The 27,738-nt window shown below is 35.8% G+C and overlaps 1 protein-coding gene across 1 annotated transcript in view; it reads right to left on the minus strand.

Moving 5' to 3' along the window:
- Positions 1-16,663, minus strand: part of LOC127415677 (ataxin-1-like) — a 29,202-nt gene extending 12,539 nt beyond the window's left edge. The window contains exon 1 of the mRNA XM_051654495.1: positions 16,522-16,663. The gene's annotated coding sequence lies outside the window, so the exon portion shown is untranslated. The remainder of the gene's footprint in view (positions 1-16,521) is intronic.
- Positions 16,664-27,738: the final 11,075 nt, after the last annotated feature.

Genomic DNA, 27,738 nt, shown 5'->3' on the forward strand with positions numbered 1-27,738 from the left:
AAGAGCAAAATCTGTACATTATTCTAAACTTAGCCAAATACATTTACACTCAGTTTTTCACAAGTCATGACATTTAATCGTAGAAAACATTGCCTGTCTTAGGTCAGTTAGGATCACTACATTATTTTAAGAATGTGAAATGTCAGAATAATAGTAAACAGAATGGTTTATTTCAGCTTTTATTTATTTCATCACATTAACAGTGGGTAAGAAGTTTACATATACTTTGTTAGTATTTGGCCTATAAATTGTTTAACTTGGGTCAAATGTTTTGGGTAGCCTTCCCCAAGCTTCTCACAATAAACTGCTGGAATTTTGGCCCATTCCTCCAGACAGAACTGGTGTAACTCAGTCAGGTTTGTAGGCCTCCTTGTTCACACACGCTTTTTCAGTTCTGCCCACACATTTTCTATCGGATTGAGGTCAGGGCTTTGTGATGGCCACTCCAATACCTTGACTTTGTTGTCCTTAAGCCATTTTGCCACAACTTGGGAGGTATGCTTGGGGTCATTGTCCATTTGGAAGGCCCATCTCAACGAAGCTTCAGCCAGGAAGTTAATGTCTTGAGATGTCGCTTCACTATATCCACATAATTTTCCTTCCTCATGATGCCATCTATTTTGTGAAGTGCACCAGTCCCCCCTGCAACAAAGCACCCCCACAACATGATGCTGCCACCCCCATGCTTCACAGTTGGGATGGTGTTCTTTGGCTTGCAAGCCTCACCCTTTTTCCTCCAAATATAACGATGGTCATTATTGCCAAACAGTTCAATTTTTGTTTCATCGGACCATCTTTGTCCCCATGTGCAATGTAAACCGTAATCTGGCTTTTTTATGGCTGTTTTGGAGCACTGGCTTCTTCCTTGCTGAGCAGCCTTTCAGGTTATGTCGATATAGGACTCGTTATAGGATATAGATACTTGTCTACCCGTTTCCTCCAGCATCTTCTCAAGGTCCTTTGCTGTTGTTCTGGGATTGATTTGCACTTTTCGCACCAAACTACGTTCATCTCTAGAAGACAGAATGCGTCTCCTTCCTGAGCGGTATGATGGCTGCGTGGTCCCATGGTGTTTATACTTGTGTACTATTATTGTTTGTACAGATGAACGTAGTACCTTCAGGCATTTGGAAATTGCTCCCAAGGATGATCCAGATTTGTTTTTGGCTGATTTCTTTTGATTTTCCCATGATGTCAAGCTAAGAGGCACTGAGTTTGAAGGTAGGCCTTAAAATACATCTACAGGTACACCTCCAGTTGACTCAAATTAGCCTATCAGAAGCTAATTGGCCAATTGCCTAAAGGCTTGACATCATTTTCTGGAATTTTCCAAGCTACTTAAAGGCACAGTTAACTTAGTGTATATAAACTTCTGACCCACTGGAATTGTGATATAGTCAATTAAAAGTGAAACAATCTGTCTGTAAACAATTGTTGGAAAAATTACTTGTGTCATGCACAAAATAGATGTGCTAAACGACTTGCCAAAACTATAGTTTACTAATATAAAATCTGTGGAGTGGTTCAAAAATGAGTTTTAATAACTTCAACCTAAGTGTATGTAAACTTCTGAATTCAGCTGAATACACACACACACACACACACACACACACACACACACACTCTACTGTGCAAAATTCTTAGGCACACAAGATATTTCACAAAAACATTTGTCTTAAGATGGTTATTTATATCTTCAACTTTAGTGTGTCAATAGGAAATATAAAATGTTAGACACCCAAACAGTACTTTTGCAAATAGAAAAGATCAGAATAGAAGAACAGGGAGCCCTGCAACAGATGTCATGGCCCCCACAAAGCCCCCGACTGAACATCTTGTCAGTCTGAGATTACATAAAGAGACTGTCTCAATTGCTTCTGTCTAAATAGATAGAAGAACTGTGGTGAATTCTCCAAGAAGCTCGGAAAAACCTATCTGCCAACAACCAAGGAAAACTGTGTCCAAGTGTACCTAGGAGAATTGGTGCTGTATTAAAGGCAAAGGTGGTCACAACGAATACTGATTTAGCTTTTTTTATGTTTACTGGACTTTGTATGATATTAAATGATAAATGAAAACTATTTATGTCATTATTTTTGAACACATCCTCACTATGCAACATTTTTCACAAGTGCCTAAATGTTCTGCACAGTACGATGTGTGTATATATACACTACCGGTCAAAAGTTTTGAAACACATTCTTTATTATAATTTTTTTTCTTATTGGCTGCTTTTCTTTATTATTTGGTCCAAGTCATCAAAAAGTTTTTTTTTTTAATTAAATTTTAATTTTATAATGAAATAAATTAATATGGTGGCACAAATATATTTTTGTCTACAACACTAATTTCAAACATTTAAGCATACGCCTTCAGATCAAAAGATTTTTAAGATCATGAGAAACATTTCAGTCAAGTGTTTCAAAACTTTTGACCGGTAGTGAGTGAGTGTGTTTGTGTATATGTATATATATATATATATATATATATATATATATATATACACACACACACACACACACACAGTTGTGCTCAAAAGTTTGCATACCCTTGGAGAATTGGTAATACAGGTGCATCTCAATAAATTAGAATGTCGTGGAAAAGTTCATTTATTTCAGTAATTCAACTCAAATTGTGAAACTCGTATATTAAATAAATTCAGTGCACACAGACTGAAGTAGTTTAAGTCTTTGGTTCTTTTAATTGTGATGATTTTGGCTCACATTTAACAAAAACCCACCAATTCACTATCTCAAAAAATTAGAATACATCATAAGACCAATAAAAAAACATTTTTTGTGAATTGTTGGCCTGTCTGGAAAGTCTGTTCATTTACTGTGTATGTACTCAATACTTGTGTAGGGCCTCCTTTAGCTTTAATTACTGCCTGCAGTTCTGCGTGGCATGGAGTGTGATCAGTTTGTGGCACATGCTTGCAGGTGGTATGGCAGCCCAGGTTCATCTTGGCACAGTGGCCTTCAGCTCATCTGCAAATTCTTTGGTCGTCTTGTTTCATGATTTGCACGTCTTGACAATACTCCCACAGAGTGTCTCTATGGGGTTCAGGTCTGGTGAGATTGTGCTGGCCAGTCAAGCACACCAACACCATGGTCTATTGTAACCAACTTGTGGTGCTAACTTGGCCGTGTGGGCAGGTGCCACAATCCTGCTGGAAAATGTCAAATCAGCATCTTATAAACAGCTGGTCATGCAGAAGGAATGCATGAAGTGTCTGCCAAAATGTCTCTGGTAAACGGGTAGCAGTGACTTTGCTTTTCAAAATTCACAAGATGGACCATGACACCAGCAGATGACATTGCACCCCCAAATCATCAGCGAGCCACTGTGGAAACTTAACACTGGGACTTCAAGCACACTTGGCGCTATGAGCCTTCTCCACCCTTCCTCCAGACTCTAGCGACATATGGTTGTGACCAAATGAAACTACAAAACTTTGGTCTCTCAATCTGAATTACAGAGTGACTTTGGAGCCACTGAGGCAACAGTCCAGTTCTTCTTCTCCGTAGCCCAGTGTAAGACGGGCTCTGACGTTGTCATGTGGTTCAGGAGTGGCTTAACAAGATGGCAACTACGACAACATGTAGCCAAATTCCTTGATCATGTCTCGTCGTGTGGTGGCTCCTTGATGCAACTTGACCCGCAGCCTTCCAGTCCATTCCTTGTGAAGTTCACCCAAGATTACTTGAATCGATTTTGCTTTGACATTCCTCATAAGGCTGGGGTTCTCTCTGGTTGGTTGTGCATCTGTTTCTTCCACACTTTTTCCTTCCACTCAACTTTCTGTTAACATGGCTTGGTATACAGCAGCTCTGTGAACTAGCCAGCTTCTTTGGCAATGAAGTGATTGTAGCAGTACCCTGCCTTGTGCAGGGTGTCAATGATTGTCTTCTGGACAACTGTTCAGATCAGCAGTCTTCCCCATGATTGTGTAGCCTAGTGAACCAAACTGAGAGACCATTGTTGACAGGCTCAGGAAACTTTTGACAGCTGTTTTGAGTTGATTCGCTGATTGGCATGTCACCGTATTCTAATTCCTTGAGATCAGTGAATTGGTGGGTTTTGTTAAATGTGAGCCAAAATCATCACAATTAAAAGAACCAAAGACTTAAACTACTTCAGTCTTAAAACTTAAAAAGCCACAGGTGTGGGAAATTAAACTTTAATTGCCATTTAAACCTGTGTGTGTCACCATGTGTGTCTGTAACAAGGCCAAACATTCAAGGGTATGTAAACATTTGATCAGGGCCATTTGGGTGATTTCTGTTATAATTATGATTTAAAAAGGAGCCAAACAACTATGTGATAATAAATGGCTTCATATGATCACTATCCTTAAATAAAAGACAGTTTTTTTGTTTTTTTTGCATGATCATTCATATTTTCAAAATCAATGCCATAATTTCACAATTTCTGCCGTACATACATACATACATACAGTGTTGGGGAGTAACGGAATACATGTAACGGGATTACGTATTTAAAATACAAAATATAAGTAACTGTATTCCACTACAGTTACAATTTAAATCATTGGTATTTAGAATACAGTTACATTCAAAAAGTATTTTGATTACTGAAGAGATTACTTTGCATTTTATTTTCATTTGTTTCATTTAATATTTAGTCCTTTCAGATGGAAAACATTTATACATATAAATGATGTGATCCAAAGTGCATTTGAACAGCGGTGAAACACTTTCTTATGTGTTACATTCATACGAGCAGACAGAGAAGTAAGTTTGAAGTAAGTTTGGAGCAGAAGAAATAGAAATAAACCTTGTGTAAACTGCCATCTTTATGCTAAGCTAAAATGTTATTTCTAGCCATTTTACATGCACATGTTACCAGGCACGATCATATTTTTTTATTAAGAAAATTCACATTGGATCATAATTTCTTTTTTTCTAGTAAGACCTTTGATATTAGGGCAAAAATCATATTCTTGATAATAATTTTTGTATTGTTTCCTGTAAATAAATATCTAAAAATCCTTAAAACAAGATCAATTTGATTTATCTTGTTTTAGAAACAACACTGCATAAGATATTTAGGTTTTTCAGAGAATATTTTTTAACATGTGCATTTTGTCTTACTGTACTGGCAGAGTTTTTATAGTCAAAACAAGTGAAAAAATGCTGAAGAAGTAATCCAAAGTATTTAGAATACCTTACTGACCTTGAGAAATACGTTACAAATTACATTTTACAGCATGTATTCTGTAATCTGTAGTGGAATATATTTAAAAAGAAACCCTCCTAACCCTGTATATATACACATACATACCTACATTAGCTCTTAACTGACTATTCAGCTTATGCCTCAATTTAAAAGTGCTTACTAACAATAATGAGGACATAATCATCTTTTAAAAATATCACTGAATTATATTCACTGAATAACAAGGAAAAAAAAACTTGGATTTTTATTAAGTTTAATTCATTTAAAAAAAAAAAAAAAAATCCTATTGTTATAATGTGTTTTTGTCTTGTTTTCCATTTAAAATGTTCAAAAAATCCTTAAAACAAGATACATTTACTAGAGAAGCAACATATATGATATTTAGACTTGCTTTCAGAGAATGTATCTTGAATACAAGTGCATTAAGAGCTGAAGTGCTGCTCTTGCATGTCATCATTAGCATTTTCAGTTCTCATTTTGCATTAAAGGAGATCAAACAACTATTCATTCGACAACGCAAATTTTTGTCGACAATTTTTTTTATTGTCGACATTGTTGATAACGTCGACTAATCGTTTCAGCCCTGATGGCTTTTGAGAATCAATACTGAATCAACCAAATAAAAAACTATTTTTTGCCCAGCCTTAAGGCAGAATGTCACAATTTCACTACATTTATTTTTTATGCAAATAAAAATTAATGGTGCCTAGGGCTGCACAATTAATCGAAAAAATCTAAATTACAATTACAGCCGTCGCAATTATATAATAGTGAATAGTGTCAATTACATCATTCCATTTAGGTGTACTCGCATTTAGGGTTGTGTGATATACACGATATTATTTAAAAAGAATAAAGAATTATAGACACGATAAACCAGTAGAAATTTGACAACCAGTATACATTTTGGATTATAGTCTCTTTCGCAGTTACGCAAAATCACCACCGTGTGACAAGAAATGTGAACCTCATCCTATTCACAAAACACGTATGCAGTACACATTCTGTTGGAGAAATCTGAAGAGGAAGGCAGAGCAGCTTCACGTCGAGACTGAGAGAATTGAAGAAACAAGGTTTTTCAGCCACCCAAGCAAAATTTCGGCAGCCAAAACAAATTCAATGACAATTCATCTTGCGTTCTAAATGTGCTTTTCATCTGACAGGCACAGTGTTTCACATGATTGTCACGTGCACTATCTCTGGAGAGTTTAGAGCGGGATCACTCACACTACTCAATCCGGTTTCTTTGATATTGTGGCACAACCCACAAAACTTGCGTGACCCATTTGAATTCTACTGCAATGCGCTATGGGGGAAGTCAATGGCAAGACAGCCTAACATTCTAAAACTTCATTCACACTGGGATCCGATCCCGGGATATCAGTGGGATCAATGCCGGGGAGCCTTCTGTGTGAACGCAAGCCGGTGCCGGAATGCCCAAAAATGTGATCCTGGGATCAGACCCTTGTAACATTGCCGGGATAAATGCCGGGACGTGTCTGTGTGAACAAAAGCAGAGCTGATACCTGTGAAGGGTGTGTTTTGTAGTGATGACGTATTTATCATGTGAAGGAGAAAGTTTGTGTGCAGAATAGAGATTCAACAGATTCATGGTGTACCACAGTTTAAAAAACACAAATAAACCGTTGCAATTTTTTTTTAATTCACAGCAGTGTGTGAGTCAGGAAGTTTTTTATATGTTTCCATTGTAAATATCAGTTCAATTAAGAAACAATCGGCTACATTTACAGCTAGCTAATCGCTAAATGATGATTAGATAAACCATCAGTTTAGTTTTACTGTATGCAATTTATTTGTTTACAAAAGAATGAAAGAGTGGGCTTCAAGAGAAAAGATGCGGTTATCAGTAAACTTAAAACGCTGTACATGAGACATCACACTGTGATGTCACTTTTGTCTTTATGGGATTGTCCCGGGATGTGTGTGAATGCGAGCACAGATTACGGGAAAGCTCTTGCAGTGTGAATGAACACATTTTGCAGTCCCAGAACAGTTGCTGGAATGACTTTTCCAGGGATTAATCCCAGGATCTGTGTGTGAAAAGGGCTTAACAAACACTGACAAGGAAAACCGCTAAAACAATGTGTCACGTGCCAACAATTACTATGTGTGTTATGCATGTTTTTTTTCAACTACACATCATCACCCTTAATAAAATTCAGCTCGAATGATGTTAGATATTAGGAAACAAACCGGCCATGTTTGTCTTTAGATTTTCAAATATTCTCTACAGAGATTACTTAAATCATTAAGAGCCTTTTTTTTATTATTTATTATTTCCTTTGTTGGATTGCTTTCAAAAGATGTCAAGTGTCTTGAGGAAATTTTATAATAATAATAATAATCAACAATATCAGACTGAAATGTGGCATGTGAAATTTAGCATTATGGTAAGAATGATTTAAAACCAAATTGATTTTATTTACTTTGACTATATTGTCAAATTCCAAATAAAGAGAAAATGATATAAGAGGAAGTACATTTACACATACTTTTACAAAAGTAGTAGTTTTCATTTATAAAGTATTTAATTCACTGACTGGATTATTCAAATATAGGCATTAAAATATGGTTATTATATATATATATACCAAGTTTTATAGGTTTTTTTTGAAAAATGTAACTATAACGTGATATTTATCGTTATCATGATATAAAATTATTCATATTTTGATATACGATTTTGGTAATCTCGCCCACCCCTACTCCCACTGCATGCTTTCGTTTTCTCCTCTGTGTTTTAGACGGATTATTGAATCAGTCCAAACATCTGTTGATTAGGAACCATTAAGTCATAGCATCCGCTCATGCTAATTCTTCCTGCATTGCATGCCACATGTTTACTATAGCTTCTTCTTTCAACATGTGATAAATGTATGGAATTAGTCAGACTGACAGAGAAGGTTAATGAGTTAGAGGCGCACATCCGAATGCTAGTGGAGGTCAGTGAGAAAGAGAAGCCGGTAGATACTGTTTCGGATGCGGGTAGTACAGTGAGCAACACACACTTTGGTTCCGGCTCTAGAGCCCCTGCAGCAGGGCGTTTGGGTGACGTCTCGGTGGCATACTCGCTCAGCAAAGCGACACCACTCTCCCATTCCTGTTAGGGTTTCCAATCAATTCTCTCCACTCAGTGATGCACCCACTGAGAATCATGTTGAAAGAGCCTTAGTAATAGGTGAATATTGTAGAATAGGTTCTACTGTAAGGAAAGTGGAAATAGAGACTCCAGCCACTACTGTTAAACGCATTTTGGGGGCTCGGGCGTCTGACATCAGATCAAATTTTCAAGTGCTGGCTAATGATAAATATTTTTAAATTGTTATTCATGTCGGCACTAACAATGTCCGGCTTCGCCAGTCGGAGATCACTAAAGATAATGTTAAAGAGGTGTGTGAACTTGCAAAAACGATGTCAGACACTGTAATATGCTCTGGCCCCCACCCTGCTCATTGTGGTGATGAGGTTTATAGTAGATTAGTGTAACTGAATGGCTGGATGTCTGAGTGATGTCCGGAGAATAGCATAGGATTTATAGACAATAGGAAGAGTTTTTAGGGTAGACCTGACCTGCTAAAGACAGGCGGCCTCCATCCCTCCAGGGAAGGTGCCACTCTCCTCTCTAGTAATTTGGCTCATAGTCTTAATAGTAGGGGTGCACCAATCAATCGGCCACCAATCAAAATCGGCTAATGTTCGTCTTAAATCCATGATCGTCTTAAAGCCTAGATTTAAGGCCGATCTTTTTTGCAGCTTGCAGGGAATCACACATACACTGCTACTCTAATGAATGAGCGCTTGCTCAGCCCTTGATGCATGACAGAGTGGCCTTTGGAGGCTGAGTTGTTGGCAATTCTTAGCATTCGTGAATTTAAACTTTCAGACATGATGTTCTTCACATGAATATGCCGATTTGTTTTTAAAAATGTGTAAGGATTATACGTGTATGAATATTAAGTTGCCCATTTTCTGGAGTCATTACGGTAGTTATTCTGACTGGCTGCACAGTGAGCAGGAAGAGGATAAAGTGGCTGCTAATGGGTATAATACGAATTAACCAACAAATAAGCATGCAAATACAAATTGGAGTACACATGATGTAATGTGAGTCGTGACAATCAGACGTTGTGTGGAGCGATAGAGACTGTTTGAGCCATCATGAGCGCTTTTAGCTTTACTCTCTTTAACATGAGCGCTCTCTGTGTCAAACACGCAGCTCTCCAGGTGCTCTCAATATCTCATCAGTCACTCATCTCAGCGCCATTCTGTGAGGATCCCAATTTAGATCAGATTAATGTTGGTCACAATACCACTAATAACAGATGTAACTGTTTAACCTTCAATAACGGCACCGCATCTTCACGCATTTGCTTAATAATTAGTGATTTGAGTTACAACAAGATGCCAAAGATAGTAAACAAATCATAGATATAAATTTCTCACTGGAGCAGTTTTGGAGCTTGTAATGGATATATTTTTCTTATTCTTGAAAGTATCTCTGCTGTGTGTGATGCTCTCATGGTTTTTACTGGTTGCCAGTATGTCACAATTACCTTTTGATATTGACAACAGAACTATTCATTTTCAATACAAATAAATATTAGCAATTCACAATTACTGTAATTTTGGCAACACTTAATAAAAAGGTTTCATTCCTTTAACATTAGTTAATGCATTAGGTATCATGAACAAACTATGAACAATATATTTTTACAGCATTTATTAATCATAATGTTAGTTAATAAAAATACAAATGTTCATTGTTAGTGCATTAATGTTAAATAATACAACTTTTGATTTTAAAAATGTATTAGTATATGTTGTAACTAACATTAAGTTCATTAGTTCATGTTAATTACAGTAATGTTGTTAAATAATGTTAGCAAATGGAACCTTTTTGTAAAGTGTTACCGTAATTTTACTGTGTGGGGCACACACATATAACTGCACAATATAACTTGCAAAAGTGTGGCAAAGGACACTTTAAAAAACATCGGTATCAGTATTGCCCGATCTTAGTGTTAAAAAAATCTGAGATCGGTATTGGCCTCAAATTTCCTGATCGGTGCACCACTACTTAATAGTGATAGCATTTGTCTAACAGGGGCCCCAAACTACCAAACACAAACCCCTCAATAAATAATTTAAAACAATTTTTGATTAAGGTCAAACTTGGAAAAAAGAAAAGATATATTTTTAGATAAACATCATATAAAGCTAGGGTTACTAAACAAGAGATCTCTTTCAAGCAAAGCACTAACTGTAAATTACAGATCATAGTTTGGATGCGCTCTGTTTGACTGAAACCTGGTTTAAACCAGATTAATATATTAGTTTAAATGAATCTACTCCCCCAGGTTATTGTTATAAACATAAGCCTTGTCTGAAGGGTCGAGGAGGAGGTGTTGCTACAATTTACAGTGAAGTTTTTGGTGTTACTCAGAGGACAGGATATAAAAGTTGAAGTCTTTTGAACTAATAATGCTTAATGTGACCGTCAGATATAAATAACAAAAATCTCTGTCGTCTTTTGCCCTTGCTACAGTATATAGATCACCCATGCTCATTTTCTATCAGATCTAGTAGTTACTGCAGATAGAGCTTTAATTGTTGGTGACTTCAACATACACATAGATAATGAAAATAACATATTGGGATTAGCATTTATCGATATTCTCAACTCTCTTGCAGTCAGACAAACTGTGACAGGACACTCATCGCCATAATCATACGCTAGATTTAATTCCGTCATATGTATTTGATGTTAATACTATAGAAATTTTACCACAGAGCAATGACATCTCAGACCATTACCTCGTCTCTTGTTTACTGCGATCAGCTAATGTCACTCAATCTACACCACGCCATTGTTCAGGTAGAACTATTCTTTCGACCACTAAAGACAGCTTCACTAATAATCTTCCAGAATTGTCTCACATACTCAGTAAGCTAGAAGAGTCTAGAAGAACTTGATGTAATAACAGAAAACATAAATATTCTTCTCTACTACTCTTGACAGTGTTGCCCCCCTTCAATTAAAGTAAAAAGCCCCACAACATGGTACAATTATCAAACTCATGCTCTCAAGAAAGCAGTTTGGAAAATGGAGCGCAACTGAAAAAATAAAAAATTAGAGGTATTTCGCGGTGCATGGAAGGATAGTGTCTGTAGCTACAAACAGGCACTAAAAGCTGCCAGGTCAGCATATTTTAGCAAACTCATAGAAAATAACACACAACAATCCTTATTCAGTACTGTGGCTAAATTGGTTAGGAATAACGCATCGACTGAACCAGATATTCCGCCGCAGCACAATAGTAATGACTTCGTGAATTTCTTTACTGATAAAATAGAAATCATCAGAAATAAAAATTGGAATTATGCAATCAACTGTAACAGCACCTCAGAAAACATTGTCTCATAATTTTACTCACGAGCAACTTCAATCCTTCGCTGTCATAGGTCATGAAGAGCTAAAAAACTTATCAAAAAATCAAAAGCCACAACATGTATGTTAGATCCAATACCAACTAAGCTCTTAAAAGAGGTATTCCTTGTAATCTCAGAACCTCTTCTTAATATTAATAACTCCTCACTATCCTTAGGACATGTCCCAAGAAACTTTGAAATGGCAGTTATCAAACCGCTTATTAAGAAGCCACAGCTTGATCCTGGCAAATTGGCTAATTATACACCGATTTCAAATCTCCCATTTATGTTGAAAATACCAGAAAAGGTAGAATCCTGCCAATTATGTTCATTTCTACAGAGAAATAGTATATATGAACAATTTCAGTTAGGATTTAAGCCCCACAGTACAGAGACTGCACCTAGAGTTACAAGTGACTTGCTCTTTTCATCTGATCGTGGCTGCATTTCACTTCTAGTGCTTTTAGATCTTAGTGCTGCATTCGACACAATAGATCACGACATTCTCTTGAATAAGCTGGAGAATTATGTTGGCATTAGTGAATTTGCATTAGCATGTCCTATTTATCAGACCGCTACCACTTTGTCTGTGTAAACGATTATTGGACTAAAAACCTCTAAAAATAAGCCGCTAAAATATAATTTGACTCTCGATGAATGTACTTGTTACGTCATCTTCTACAGTGAAGAACTTAGGTGTTATATTTGATACCAGTCTGTCCTTTGAAAATCAAATTTCCAATGTTTGTAGAACATCATTCTTCCACCTCAGAAATGTTGCTAAGTTACGACACATGCTCTGTTGCTGATGCCAAAAAACTAATTCATGTGTTCATGAGCTCAAGATTAGATTATTGTAATGCATTACTGGGAGGATCTCCTGCAAGTTCAATAAATAAACTTCAATTGGTTCAAAATGCAGCAGTCAGAGTGCTGACTAGAACCAAGAAATATGATCATATTAGCCCCATTTTATTGTAGTTACATTGGCTACCTGTTAAATTTCGTATTAATTTTAAAATTCTGTTATATACATACAAAGCTTTCAATGGTGTAGCTCCGCAATACTTAAGTGACCTTCTACCATGCTATATTCCATCACGTTCAGTACGGTCACAAAATTCTGGCCTGTTAATAGTTCCTAGAATATCAAAATCCACAAAAGGAGGTAGATCCTTTTCCTATTTGGCTACAAAACTATGGAATAGTCTCCCTAACACTGTTTGGGATGCAGACACACTCACTCCGTTTAAGTCTAGACTAAAGACTCATCTATTTAGCTAGGAATACACCTAATTTATCCTTCAGCTCACAATTAGGCTGCTTTAGTTAGGTCTGACGGAACCAGAAACATTTCTCAATCTATAATTCTGCAATAAATTGAATGGTATCTACACTAATATTATTCTATTTGTTTCCCTGTCTCATTTTGATTCATATCCCAAGGTTGCCAGAGCTGGCCAGAGCCGGCCAGATCCAGCTCTGTTCCTGCTTGGTGTCGGACTCCACTACTTCGTGTCGCTGAGAGACGATGACAAACTACAGCCGGTACTAGCCAGACATCACTTCAGTCTTTTACGATGGACTTCAGAGGATGAACTGATGCCAACTCCAACTGTAAGACATCGGATATTTCATATGGCACTGCCTGAACCTTGGACTTAGGATGGACACCACCGAACCTCACCAAAATGACCTGCCGGTTGAACTTTGATGCATGTCACTGATCTCTGCCTGCATCACCTTGGTCTATTGATGGACGACACTCTTGAAATGGAATACATAGACTATCAATGAATTGCCAACGAAAGCCTTCATCAGCCAACTAACAAAGGACAGTGCATCTATGTGAACTTCCGCAGTTAATCCAGAATGGACTTCAAAGACATTAGTCATTAATCTTACAGTTCATACAAAATCTTTGTTTAAACACTGGCCCTTAACACTTACTTAGTTTACACATTTAAAACCATGACTTGCACTGCACACAAATAAATAATACTGGCATTATATTCATGCTGTTTAGCCAGAGGGGAACTGGCTCCCACAGTGAGCCTGGTTTCTCCCAAGGTTCTTATTCTCCATTAACCAACATCTTATGAAGTTTTGTGTTCCTTGCCACAGTCGCCTTCGGCTTGCTCACTGGGGTTCTAAATAAATTATTCAACTATTTAATTATTAATTTTTATACACAATTTACAATTACACAATGATGACTCTAAGACTTTATAGATATTACAGTTTCATTTTCTGTTAATGCCTGATCTTCTGTAAAGCTGCTTTGAAACTATGTGTGTTGTGAAAAGCGCTATACTAATAAAAATGACTTGACTCCCACTGTGCCAAAATGTTCTATTTTTTGGGCCGTTGTGTGCATGAATGCAAAGGCAAATCTGATGCATTGAAATTAGTCTAAAGGCATTTCAGTAATGTTCACAATCTAAATTATACTGTGTACATTTTATTAAAAATGTGAATAACACTTTTTGTTTTTCATGCAATTAAAATATTAAAGCAATTCAAGAACACAGTTCTCACATTGTTTTGATGCATAGCCTACATAAAGAATATGGAATGCAACTGCTCCACACAAAGTAAGTATTTAAATGTAAATTCTACTAATCGAAATGAATAAATTGCAATTACAATATCCAATGAAATATGACTTTCATCATAATCGTGCAGCCCTAATGGTAACTGAGGCTCATCATCTTTCCACAAAAGAAAATCTTAAGAGTTTGGAACAACATGAAGGTAGGTAAATGATGACAGAACTTTCATTTCTGGGTGAACTATCCCTTTAAACCTCACTAGTCCAATTAAAAGGAAATTATTGCTTTTAATAAATTACGCTCCTTTAGTAACCCTGTATTTAAATTCACAAGAAGCAGAGCATATGATAATTAAAATCATTCAAAATTTGATTGTTTTCATATTTAAACAGGAAATTGCTGACACTTCATCATACGGAAACTAAATCAACATTATTATGACTATGCTATCATCAAAAGCTTGAAAAAAAATATTCATATGAATATTTAATTTCATCCCACACAGTACACATCTCACAATCAAACCTTAACCAGCTACAGTCATAATAATAGTTAGAAGATTAAAAACATTTCAAAACACATTTCTTCCAGACTTCTTAATCAACTGTATTGTTTTGGCCCATGACGATTCATAGACGGCAGATTTAATAAATGAAGATAAAATGCACATTAAAGTCCAGAAACAGTAGAAGCCGGAGCCATTACACTGATTCCTATCTGCTTGTATCTTGTGGGCCACACATAAATTTCAATGAGCTTGCCAAGTAAACAAATGTTAAAATCTTGATCAGGAACAAACTACATTGACCATATTCGAAATATAGTATTGCTTTATTTTAATAGCCAATATAACAAAAACAAGCAACTAAGGCACTTGTGAAAACAACAAATTTTCCATGAAATGGAAACTTCACCCCCTATCCTGCAACTTTTACGACTAAAGCTTATTTAAAGAAAAGCAGAAAAAATATCATCAATGTTAGGGAAAACTTAAAGTAGAGACGCTACTAACTTAAAGCTGAAGTGACTTTTTCAGTGTTGAAATACTTTCTTCTATCAAAGCTTAATATGCAGAGACAACTATAAGTAAGCCATTCATAGGTTAATTTTCTCGAAAACTGTAAACACTGTCTCTGTGGTGCTATAACAATTCCTGTATGTTGAGCATCTCGCCCCAACAATTTTACTTAACCAATGGTGTGATTTGGGGGCTGGATTATTGGACTGTTTAAACAACAGCAGACGAGGGGCGTATTCAGAAAACATCATTTATTTTTGCAATTCCGTTCGGTGCCGCTACTGTCGCAGAAATAACATACTTCAGCTTTAACTCCATTTTCCAGTAGCGTGTCAGTAACAATTTTTTGCGTTAAGTAGCGGTGTAGTGTGACAAATGGTAAATTTTTTCAACGCAGTGAAAAAAAATATATTTTTGCTTAAACGGTTCAAACAATTTGCCAAATCACTTACTTAAAGCGTTGGGAAGTCCGATTCCTATTAGCGAATCTGTTCGTTCAAATTGTTTTTGTAAATGAACCAGTTCAAAAATGCGATTCATGGGTTTTTCACTTGAGCCCAGTCACTTCTTTTTTGAAGTGAAATATTTATAAAATATTTTATAAATTTATGCTCAGTGTTAAAATATATATATATATATATATATATATATATATATATATATATATAAATTGCATTTAGTATAAATTTATGTTGTATTTGTTCAATTTAACGTTGTCATACTAATTGAGACTGTGGCATTGTTTTTGTGCCAGATAAATACTGTTCTTATTGTAGAATTATTACATATAATCCAATTGCTTATTTTTATTTAAAAATATATATAATTAATGAAGAATTTCTTTAATAGCTTAAATGTAGTTAGCAGGATGTAGTGTAACTAATTACATTTTTAAAGAGTAACTTGTCTGTAGTTTTACTACTTTAAGTTATGATTAGTTTGTAGACCAACACTGAATATCATCTAGCACTAACAATATATACTTAAAGCTCTGTGGTGTCAACAATTAGTGTGAGCAATGGCATTTAGGTGCTCTGAATAGTGCCACAAGAGAGACATCTGAAGTACCTTCTAAACCTTTTAACTTAATTAGCCTGACACTTAGTACAGGAGATATAATACTACACAAGTATGAAACTGTTCCGTGCATTCGCTTAACTTAATTAAAACAGACTTGTGTAGAAAATGTAAGTTGAAGACTAGATAGTTAAGTTAAAGCAGGAGTAAATCAAAGGCCGCTAACGGGCTAATCGCCCTTCCAAACAGCAACTTATTTACCCGCACTGCGACAAAAACACTCACCTCCGCATATCATTGTGTAATCGACGTGCACAAATACAGACTCTCGGTGGAGTTCGTGTAAGAAATCAAAGGTGAAATGAGGGATGATGATGATGATGATGATATCTGCCCATTCCAGAGGCCAGCAAACTGAAGACCAGCGGCGCGCGCTGATGACGTCAGCGGAGGAGTTTACGTTCTCTCTCTCTCTCTCTCTCTCTCTCTCTCTCTCTCTCTCTCTCAATTTTCAATTCAGTTTAAAGTACTTTATTAGCATGATTGTGTTTACATACAATATTGCCAAAGCATTAATACACAAAACAGATAATGACAAGACAAATAATAATAATACAACAGTATTAAAATAAGGTGCCAGGTAATGAAAAAAAATAAATAAATAAATAAATCATTAGGGGGAAAAAAAAGAAAATGTTTTATATATATATATATATATATATATATATATATATATATATATATATATATATATATATGTGTGTGTGTGTGTGTGTGTGTGTGTGTGTGTGTGTATCTATAATAACAATATACACTATACAATATAAAATAAAATAAGCATTTAACAAGAAATTATGAACATAAAAAATTATATATATATATATATATATATATATATATATATATATATATATACTGTGACTGAAATACATTAAGGCAGTAATTGGTTTCTGAGGGTGTGCACTTCAAAATTGAAGTTTGCTTCAACTGGTGCATGATTGTCTCCCCCAGTGACACCTGCATTTGATCTGTTTCTGCTGAACTGGAAAACTGTGGCATGAGTTTTGAGACTGTGATTACTGAGCCTGTATTTGGAGAGGATCTGTCTCTGTTTTGGATCTCTTACCGTGTGGAGATATTCTTTCAGATTATACGTTCTGTTTAGGGTCCGATAACATTCCAGTTTGCTTTGGATTTTACTTTCATTTTCCCAATGGTCCAAATATGATTTTTTGCTTTCTTTTATGATTTGGTTTATTGTGATTTGGTTTTGTTCAGCAGTGCTGGTCTGAAACTGGTGTTTGTTAGTTGTTAGTGGTTTTGTGAGTTTCAGAGCCAGCTGACAAATGGGACTGGTTTTAGGCTTCAACTCTTGGGTTTTAAGGGCTTCATGTTGCAGTGTGTTAGGGAAACTTGAATTTAGGTGTGTCCAGAATTTGAGTGATCGTTTTTAATATGTATAATTAGGGGGTATCTGCCTAGATCGGCCTGGCATACATTAGTAGGTCTCTCTCTTTCTCTCTCAGTTACAGCAGAGAAACTGTATCCACAATATTCTCAGCGAGTCCACTGTATTTCACAAGGTGGGCGGGAACATTTTGAACACATAATGGCGAGTGTCCTTTCATTTTTTTTTCAATATATTAACTACAATTGCATATTGTCAAGGAGTATATTAATTGGCCATCAACTATGATGGGTACATTGTTATGGTTTTATGATTTTAACCAAAATATATATTCAAATTGCAGGTTAACCTGATCAAGAAAATGGCATGTGATTGGCCAGGCAAGGCCTACCATTGAAATTATGAGTCAAAATGGGGGAATTGTCAACTGTTACCACCTAGGACCAACTTTTGGGTAACATAGTTGATGTGACCCTACTGTGTCCACTGATGTCCACTGATTATAATGAATTATTGTCCATAGATCAGTTATTTTATTTGTATTTTTTTGGTCATAATTTAAGCCTGTATGTGTCAGAGGACACTGACGGTGTGTGTGTGCTCTCATGCATGTGTGTGAATCATGATGATTAGGCATTAAGGGATATTTCATTGAAATTACAAAATTAACTAGATATTGTTCCACCACAAGTTAAAACAGAGATCTTCTTATGTAAATGGTGTCATTGTATTTTGTGAAAAAAGCAGGATATTGATTTTACAGCTATGTTACTTTCCGTGTCAACTATGTTACAGCTGTTTTTTACATTTCAAATAACAAGAATGCTGCTTCTGATATTCTTCAAGGTATATTTTACATCCACAAAGGTTAGAGTTGTGCATAACATCTTATGAAACTACCAACATTATATTTAAGACAGATTTATGATCTTTTTTTTTACTGTCACTAGTAACCATGCTGGAAATATCACATGATTATCTGCAAAAACATACAACTCTTTAAAAAAAAAAAAAGTTTGTCTGTAACATAGTTGACAAACTCACTAGGGAAAACATCCTTTCCCTTATAATATCAAAAAGGTGCTTAATGCTTAAGCTTTGCAATAGCAGAAATGTTACATTGAAGAAATATATTAACTTAAACCAATAGTTGCTTTATTGAGAAAGCATTTTGTGTTTGTACTTTTTTGTTGACATGAAAAGTACCCCCAATTTTTTTGGGGGGGAAAAAAAGCACCTAAAACAGCTATAACTGGAAGGAAATCAGATGGAGGCCTTGAAATGATCAAGTCATTCATGGTAAATTGGATTTAGAAGAAATGTATTAGTACAGTAGCGTAACTACAGGCAGTGCAGGGTGTGGAACCCCACCAGGGTCTGGGGTGATATGGGGCCCGCGTCGGCCGACCAAAAAGGGAACGTTTAAAAGGAAACGACCGTGGGCCTTACAGGCGATGAAGACGATCCCTCAAGGCCTCGTTGTCATTCTCATCCAAAATCAAAGATGGCGCTGCTCTGAAAAATGTCTACGGGGACCGTAAAATCCAAGTTACGCCACTGATTTAGTATTTCATTAAGATAAAGCTGACAAGTTGACAAGTAGCCCAATGATCAACCGTTCAACCACTGATCTCAATATGATTATCAGAATTCTCTCAGGTTATGTGTTCAGATCAGCTGTCTGTTTATTGACAGGTGAAACAGGAAAAACACAGTACCAAATTGCAGTATTTAATATGTTGCTGTATTATAGTATAATGTATTATTACATACTATGAACTATTATGGTTATAGTATTATATTGTCAGTTTGGGGTTTTATTTAATAAACCACATTATCGCACAGTAACTGAACTCACTGAATTTAAAATTATTTAAGAGTGGATATGTAAGCCGCCTATTAGTCATCAATGGAAAATAGATTTTCAGGAGGAAATAGCCAATAAAGTGGATGTGGTTAGAGAAAGTAAATGATTTCATTTCATAATATCAATAGAGGGCAATGCTGAGCTGCCTCTGTTACAGTATATTGAGGCTTGACAAGACAATTAAATGGCTTTACAGTTTCTAGGTTAAAAATATCTTTGCTTTGGCCTAAGATGTTCAGACTTGGAGGCTACAAAGCCGACGAAATGTCAAAAAAAAAATAGGATTTGTATACTAATTATGGTTAAAGGGTTAGTTCATCCAAAAATTAAAATTCTCTCATCATTTACTTACCCTCATGCCATCCCAGATGTGTATGACTCTCTTTCTTCTACTAAACAAAAATTAAGATTTTTTTAATAATATCTCGACAGGCATCAGTCTGGCTTCAGAAAAGGTCACTCAACAGAGACTGCACTCTTGTCAGTAGCTGAGAGCTCTACAGGTCTGTGCTCCATCTCGCTCTCTGCGGTCTATAAACGAGCAGCGCCTGGTGGTCCCATCACAAAGAGGCTCAAAGTCTATTTCACGATCGTTCCCTTTCTCTGTTCCACTGTGGTGGAATGAGCTTCCAAACTTCACACGATCTGCTGATACCATCTCAACATTCAAGAACCAGCTGAAAACGCATCTGTTCCACGAGCACCAGTCCACACGAATTGCACTTACTATTGAACTTAACTTGCACTTAATGTAGCTCTTATGAGCTAGCACCTATACTACTCCAGCCACCTTGAGAGCTTGGCAGTACAACACTGTAGATGTTGTTGAACTTTGTATGACAAATTGCTTGCTATGTTCCTCATTTGTAAGTCACTTTGGATAAAAGCATCTGCTAAATGACTAAATGTAAATGTAGTGTAAATCTCAGCTCTGTAGGTCCTCACATTGCAAGTGAATGTTGAAGCTCCAAAAAGCACATAAAGGCAGCATAAAAGTAATCCATAAGACTCCAGTAGTTAAATCTATATCTTTAGTAGTGATTAGATCAATATTTAAGTCCTTTTTTGTTATAAATTCTCCTCCCAGCCCAATAGTTGGCGATATGCACAAAGAATGCAAACTGCCAAAAACAAAAGAACAATGTGAAAGTAAAAGTGGAGATTGATAGTAAAAAAGGACTTAAATATTGACCTATTTCTCAATCACATTTATCTTATTGCTTCTGAAGACATGGATTTAATCACTGGAGTCGTATGGATTAATTTATGCTGCCTTTATGTGCTTTTTTGGAGCTTAAAAGTTTTGGTCACCATTCACTTGCATTGTAAGGAACTACAGAGCTGAGATATTCTTCTAAAAATCCTTGTTTGTGTTCAGCAGAAGAAAGAAGGTCATACACATCTGGGATGGCATGAGGGTGGGTAAATGATGAGATAATTTTAATTGTTTGGGTGAACTATCCCTTTAAGAAATAAAAGGTGTTAGGAACAACAGCAATCAGTATTCACATATGATGTTTAAATTTATTCAACGAAAAATGATATGATTAAATTATTATTATTATTATTTATTTTATTTATTAGAGCAGTCAAGTTCCATTTAACTCAATTTGGACAAATACACTGTGAAATGTAATGTGCCATATGGATAATAAGTGTACTTTAAGTAATGAAGTATATAAATATGTTGACCTAAGCACCCTTATTTCATTGTGTCTGCATTGAGATCCCTTAAAACAACCATTACTAACTTTATCATTAAAAATTCAGGTGATTAAAATGACACATCTTGCTTTTCCATTTGTGTCTGGAACATCATACAGTATATGGATACAGAAGTCACAAAATATAACGGAAGACTATTTCCATACCCTTTAGTGAATGTTCATGACGATGCAAATCATAATGTATGAAACATATGACATTTAATACAGAAGAGGATGATAAATAATTTTAAATAAAATAAGTTATCAATGAACAATAACCTCGCACACCTGAGAAGTTCCATTTCATTGACTTAAATAAAATAAGTTAAATAAAATAAATCCTTAATCAAAGAAATAAATTACAACTCTTAGAACTGATTCCACAAAAGTATGATTTGATGCATATTATGAGCATTTGCACAAACAAATTAGAGAGTATTTTGTAGAAATGACAAATCATAACTTGCCACTTCCACAGTTAAACACATCCACTCATTCCAGCCCATTTTGGGATTCAAATAACATTTTTCTTTTTGCAGGTGCAATACAATGGCTGGCATGTATTTCTATATTGTTTGATTTAATTGACCATCAGAGATATGGCCTGGCAGGTAGTGGGCATGCTTACTTGGTGGCATTTGTGTGATCACCCCAAGTTTGAAACCGGCTCATGTCATTTCATGTCTGCCAAGAAATTGGCTGTGGTTGGATATACGCTAAACAGTAACCCATAAATGAATCAAAAAGCTACTGGATGTTGCATGGCACTAGCATAGACAGTAAGAGAACGAGCACCAGAATTTGAATGGTCAGCCTAAGTGAAACTGCTGCTCCAGTGGAACACGATTCTGCAAAAAAGAGTGAAGAACACAGGAGAAGAGAGTAAGAAAGATTGTATTTAGTTAAGTGTATAAAACAAATAATGGAATAAGCCTGGCAAGTAATGCAATGAACAATATATGTGAAAGAAACAAAATTATAATAATCAAAAGAGGAGAATGGAGGAAAGTAATAGCTATAGAAAGTTATAGAACATTAATCCAGTCTTCTAACAATTTGATTTATCATGCTAATGCCTACTGCCATTTGAATAAAGTTTCCAGTCAGAGAACTAAGTGATGAACAAGTGACGATAGAAAATCACTGTAGTCAATCATTTAAGACCTATGTGGTCAATGACTTACGGTCGATAACTAGGTTTGTCTGCTGCTCTGCCATCCTTCCAGTGACATAATTTCTTGCCACGCAGGTATACTGGCCACTCTGACTAATGGAGGAGACCTGAATACTGAGTTTGCTGCTGTTTTGTCGGCTAGAACTCAGTGCTTGGCCATCATGTTTCCATAAAAATGAGGCAGGGGGTACAGAATCGGATGCACATGTAAGAACAGCAGTCTGTCCCACAACAGTGTCCCCCATACCCCCACACTTATTCGAGACTATTTTTGTCAGCTGAGGTGTGTCTGGCCCATCTACAATAGAAAAGCAGAAAAAATTATGATATACTGTGTGAAATCACCCCCAAGGGCCAAAAGCCTTATCTTTAGCAAGCACCACTAATTAGTGAGTGATAAGTGACTCACAATTCACAACAAGGCTGGCCGTAGACTCCTGTTGGCTGACAGGGTTGGTCACAATGCAGGTGTATTCATTAGCATCCTCTCTCCTGACTGAGTTGATAAACAAAGATCTCTCATTAATGGTGATGCGGGCGTTTGAGGACAAAACTGAGCCTCCTTTCTTCCAAGCCACAGTGGCCTCTTGGCCTTGAGACCAGTTGCATTGCATTGACACATTTCTTTCTTCTATAGCTCCAGTGGGCATGTAGAGACTCACTCCAGCTACCACATCTTAAGTTGAAAAATAAAATAATAATTTTTAAACAACTTTTCTACTTTTCATAATGAAGAAGGACAATGACAACAAAGCAAAGAGATTTGATAAACCATTTAGAAGCACAACTTTTTACTGTAACCAGCCATTGCAGGAAAATGCAGTGATTTCTCTCAAAAAGATTCACACACTTGAAGGGCAAAGGTGGAGTCACAGCTACTATGTTTAACTAATTATACATTTTGTACATAAAAAAACCCACTTTATTTCATTAAAATAAAGGGCCTTTTCTAGCTATAAGTGGTATAAGTGGCCACTTAGGGCCCCTGAGCCACCAGGAGGCCCTGCAAAGCAATGTTGTTGTTTTTTTTATTTATTTTTTTTATTTTTTATTTTTTTTATGTATATAGTTATTTATTGTTAATTTGTATAGCTATTTATTGGTGATAAATTGTTAATTTATTGTTAATTTCTTTGCATTTTTTGTAATTAATATAGTCCAATTTTAAGTTAATATATATAATATAAAGATTTTTTATTTACATTTTTTGTATATAGTTATTTATTGTTATTAATAATCATGTATTGTTAATTTGTATAGTTATTTATTGGTAATAAATGGTTAATTTATTGTTAATATTTTTGTGTTTTCTGTAATTAATATATTCCAATTTTAAGTTAATATATATAATATATAATATATAATTTTATATTTTTTTATTATTTTTTTAAATAGTTATTTATTGTTATTTATATTGTTTAATGTTAATTTGCATTGATATTTATTGGTAATTGTTACATTATTGTATATATATATATATATATATATATATATATATATATATATATATATATATATATATATATAATTTATTTATTTTATTTTTTCTTATTAAAATTTTTGGTATATAGCTATTTTCTGTCATTTATAGTAATTTATTTTTAATTGTATAGTTATTTATTGGTAATAAGTTGTTAATTTATTGTTATTTTTATTTTTTATTTTTTATTTTTTTGCATTTTGTGTAACTTATTCCAGTTTAAAGTAATATATATAATATACCAAGTAGGAATTCACTTAGGGAAATGGCCCTGCACTTTGAAATTACAGTGTGTTGTATTTCACTCTTACCAAACACCTTTAGCGCAACTGAGAGTGAGCTGACGCTAAGCCCAGAGACATTAGCTGGATAAACGGTAACAGTGTAGTTTCCAGCATCACTGATTTGACTAGCACTGATCCTAAGTTGAGTTGCCATCAAGGTGACTCTGTCCTGGTACTGGGTGATCTTGTTCAGAACAGACTGACCATTAGTCCACAGACCCAGACTATCTCCTCCAGGAGAGGTCCATGTAATGGCAAGAATATCAGGTACAGTCTGTATTGTGAAAATGGCCTCAAGACCTGATGCCACCAATACTGGAGAGTTCTCAAACCGAATCTGTACAGGGTTCTGCAACATTGCTGCCCAGGGATTACATGAAAAGGAAGTGTTTACATCAAGAGAGGTAGACTTAAATCAGATGAGAAGAATTGCATTTTTGAAAGTATTCCCACAGATGAAGAGTGAGGAGCTACAGTATTTAATGTACAAATTTAAATAGTATAAGCACTTTAAGGATTCAAATGCAGAAACAAATGGATGGGAAAAAATGTGAATGCACAATTTTACTTGTGCAAATAAGATCAGGAGAAAGAATGCAAATGATGCATGTCAAGATCATAAATCAGCAGGATTGTGTTCCACTGTACATGGAAAGTTGGATTTTCAAACCTCCTAGTTATAAAAGTGCAATGGCACACCTCTTGGTGTCAGACTTTTTATTTAAACACAGGAGCTTTCAAATTCATGTTTTAGGTATTACTGTGTGTAATTTATGTTGTAAAGCAAAGACCTTATTTTACCACCTAATTTTAGCAATAAAATCCCATAGGAAATTCCAGAGGGAACCCATGATTAATTAGCCTTCCAGGTTCGCCTACAAATACACATCATGGCTGAACAGCTCTATTGCAGCTTTAACTGGCCAAGAAATGCCCACTTAGACAGGAAGAGCCATCTAACTGACATGTGAAGCGTCGGTTTTTGGGTGGACCGTCTGAGGCTGAGACTACACTTTTAACTCGAAACTCAGGCGGTAATCATCAACTGCACTAAAAGGCAGCTGTATGATGAACGAAAGGCAGCTGTGTGGTGCAACTGTACTAGGACACGGCAGATGTTGACAGTTAACAATAAGCAATCGCATGCAATTTGGTTTCTGTTGTTAATTGTGCACCCACTAAAGAAATGGTCGCATTGCTATTTTGTTTCTTTACATGTCATCTTCCGATCATTGGAAAAAGGAAGATGTAGCAAGTAGCAATCACCTGTATCTGACTTTGAATGGAAAGTATCATTAGATAGCGTTTACTACAATGCAAATTACTAATCAGCATTTATAAATGCAGTAATGTACTCACAATACACAACAAGGCTGGCTGTCGACTCCTGTTGACTGACAGGGTTGCTCACAATGCAGGTGTATACACCCGCATCCTCCCTCCTGACTAGACTGATGAACAGGTAACCCTCATTAATGGTGACACGGGAGTCTGAAGACAAGCCTAAGCCTCCTTTCTTCCAAGTCACAGTGGTCTCCTGACCTTTAGTCCAGTTGCATTGGAGTGATAAATTTTTTTGTTCTATAACTCCAACTGGCCCAGACAGACCCACTCCAGCCACCACATCTTAAATGAGTTAGTAAAAAGAAGAAGAAACTTTAAAAAGAGTTTACTGATGCTGCCACTACTGATTATACTCTTCACAAGAAGAAGCACTTTGAGATGCAAATGTATGTTACTATTTTCACGCTTACCAAACACCTTTAGCTCAACTGAGAGTGAGCTGACGCTAAACCCAGAGAAGCTTGCTGGATAAACAGTAACAGTGTAGTTTCCAGCATCACTGATTTGGCTAGCACTGATCCTGAGTTCAGTTGCTGTCAAGGTGACTCGGTCCAGGTACTGGGTGATCTGGTTCAGAACAGACTGACCATTAGTCCACAGTCCCAGACTATCTCCTTCAGGAGAGGTCCATTTAATGGCAAGAATATCAGGTACAGTCTGTAGAGTGAAGATGGCCTCACGACCTGACGCAACCAGCACTGTGGAGTCCTCAAACTGAATCTGTACTGGATCCAGAAACATTGCTGCCCAGGGATGACATGAAAGGGATGTGTTTACATCAAGAGAAATGGAATTAAATCAGAAGAAATGAGGAGTTTGGGGCTACTTTATTCCAGCATATCATATAATGAGCAGTAGAACTCAAAAGGGGTCATATTATACATTTATGATTTTCTTTGATAATTTTTTTTCTGAGGTCCACTAATGTTAGTAAAAGATTTCTTGAACGAAAAACACATTAACATTTTTTTACATTTAATATTTAAATGTAGTTTTTATATGGCCATTTTTCACCCTGAGCCCTGTTTTAAGAGTGCTAGCGCTAAGTGCAGCGCTATGCCATATGTCATACATGCAAAGTCAATGGGCATGGCCAGGAACTTTTGTTTTTTTTTCGTGCAAACATGTGCTAAGTCTAGGCACAAGTGGGTTTGGTGAAACTGCACATGCAAAACGCTACTGGGCTGGGTCAAGTGCAATTTAATATGGAAGTTCTTCTTCTATAGTTCATTCCCTGTCATGCACCAGCAATATAAACAAAGACAGCAGATACATAAGAAGTTGGTAGTGTAAATGTAAAAAAAAAAACTGTATGCAATGAATTAAAAGAATAGAAATATGGACTTATGTTCTTTTGTGCATTAGCTGGATTCCTGTTGAGGCATATTTCTATGATAGTGACACACTCCTTTTATTCGCATGGAAAATGTGGTTCTCATCAGGATTTGGATTTACGCTCCATTACATTATGGAGAATGTAAGTATTACTAATAATTTTCATTTACTGACACACAAATCATGGCTAGAAGCAGTGATTATTTCGGAATGCACTTCACTTCTACTGATCGATTCTGATTTTGAAAAATGTAATTTAAATTACACTTCAAAAAAAAAAGAAAAGAAAATATAATAAAAAATAACGAAGTTGTCAAAACAATCATAACAAATCCAAACACTTTACTCTCTCCAACTTCTTCCACCGGCCCCTTTTGCAATGACAAAAATCACTCTATGACAACAGGTGGAAAAATACCAATACAAATTAAATCATAAATACAACTGATCATAAGCACATTGGGAATTGGGCATTCCAAATTGGGAGAAAAAAAATACAAAAATTAAAATTAAAATTAAAATAAACCATGACCTAAAGACAGTTTAACACAAATCTCATAAATATTTGTTTCATAAAATGGCTACAACAGTGATCGTCATGGACATAATTTGACGTTCCACTTTATTTTTAGAGTTTGGACATTATTACCATCTGCTGGTGAAATCTCCAAACTGCAAATTCATGAACTGAATTTAGACTTTGCGCTGAGATAAGACCTGCTTTTTAAATGTCTTAGCGCAATTACCTATTTCTCAGGAAAATAGCAAATTGTGCTTTGTGCCACTTCTTTAACATACAATACACCCACAGTTTGCGCGCATACACCCACAGATAGCACAAACACTCTCAACCATGGCCACTTGCACTTTGCGCTGACATGAAAATTGCGCTTAGAATTAGCAC

Source organism: Myxocyprinus asiaticus, chromosome 2 (genome assembly GCF_019703515.2).
Source record: "Myxocyprinus asiaticus isolate MX2 ecotype Aquarium Trade chromosome 2, UBuf_Myxa_2, whole genome shotgun sequence".
Classification (NCBI taxonomy): Eukaryota; Metazoa; Chordata; class Actinopteri; order Cypriniformes; family Catostomidae; genus Myxocyprinus; species Myxocyprinus asiaticus.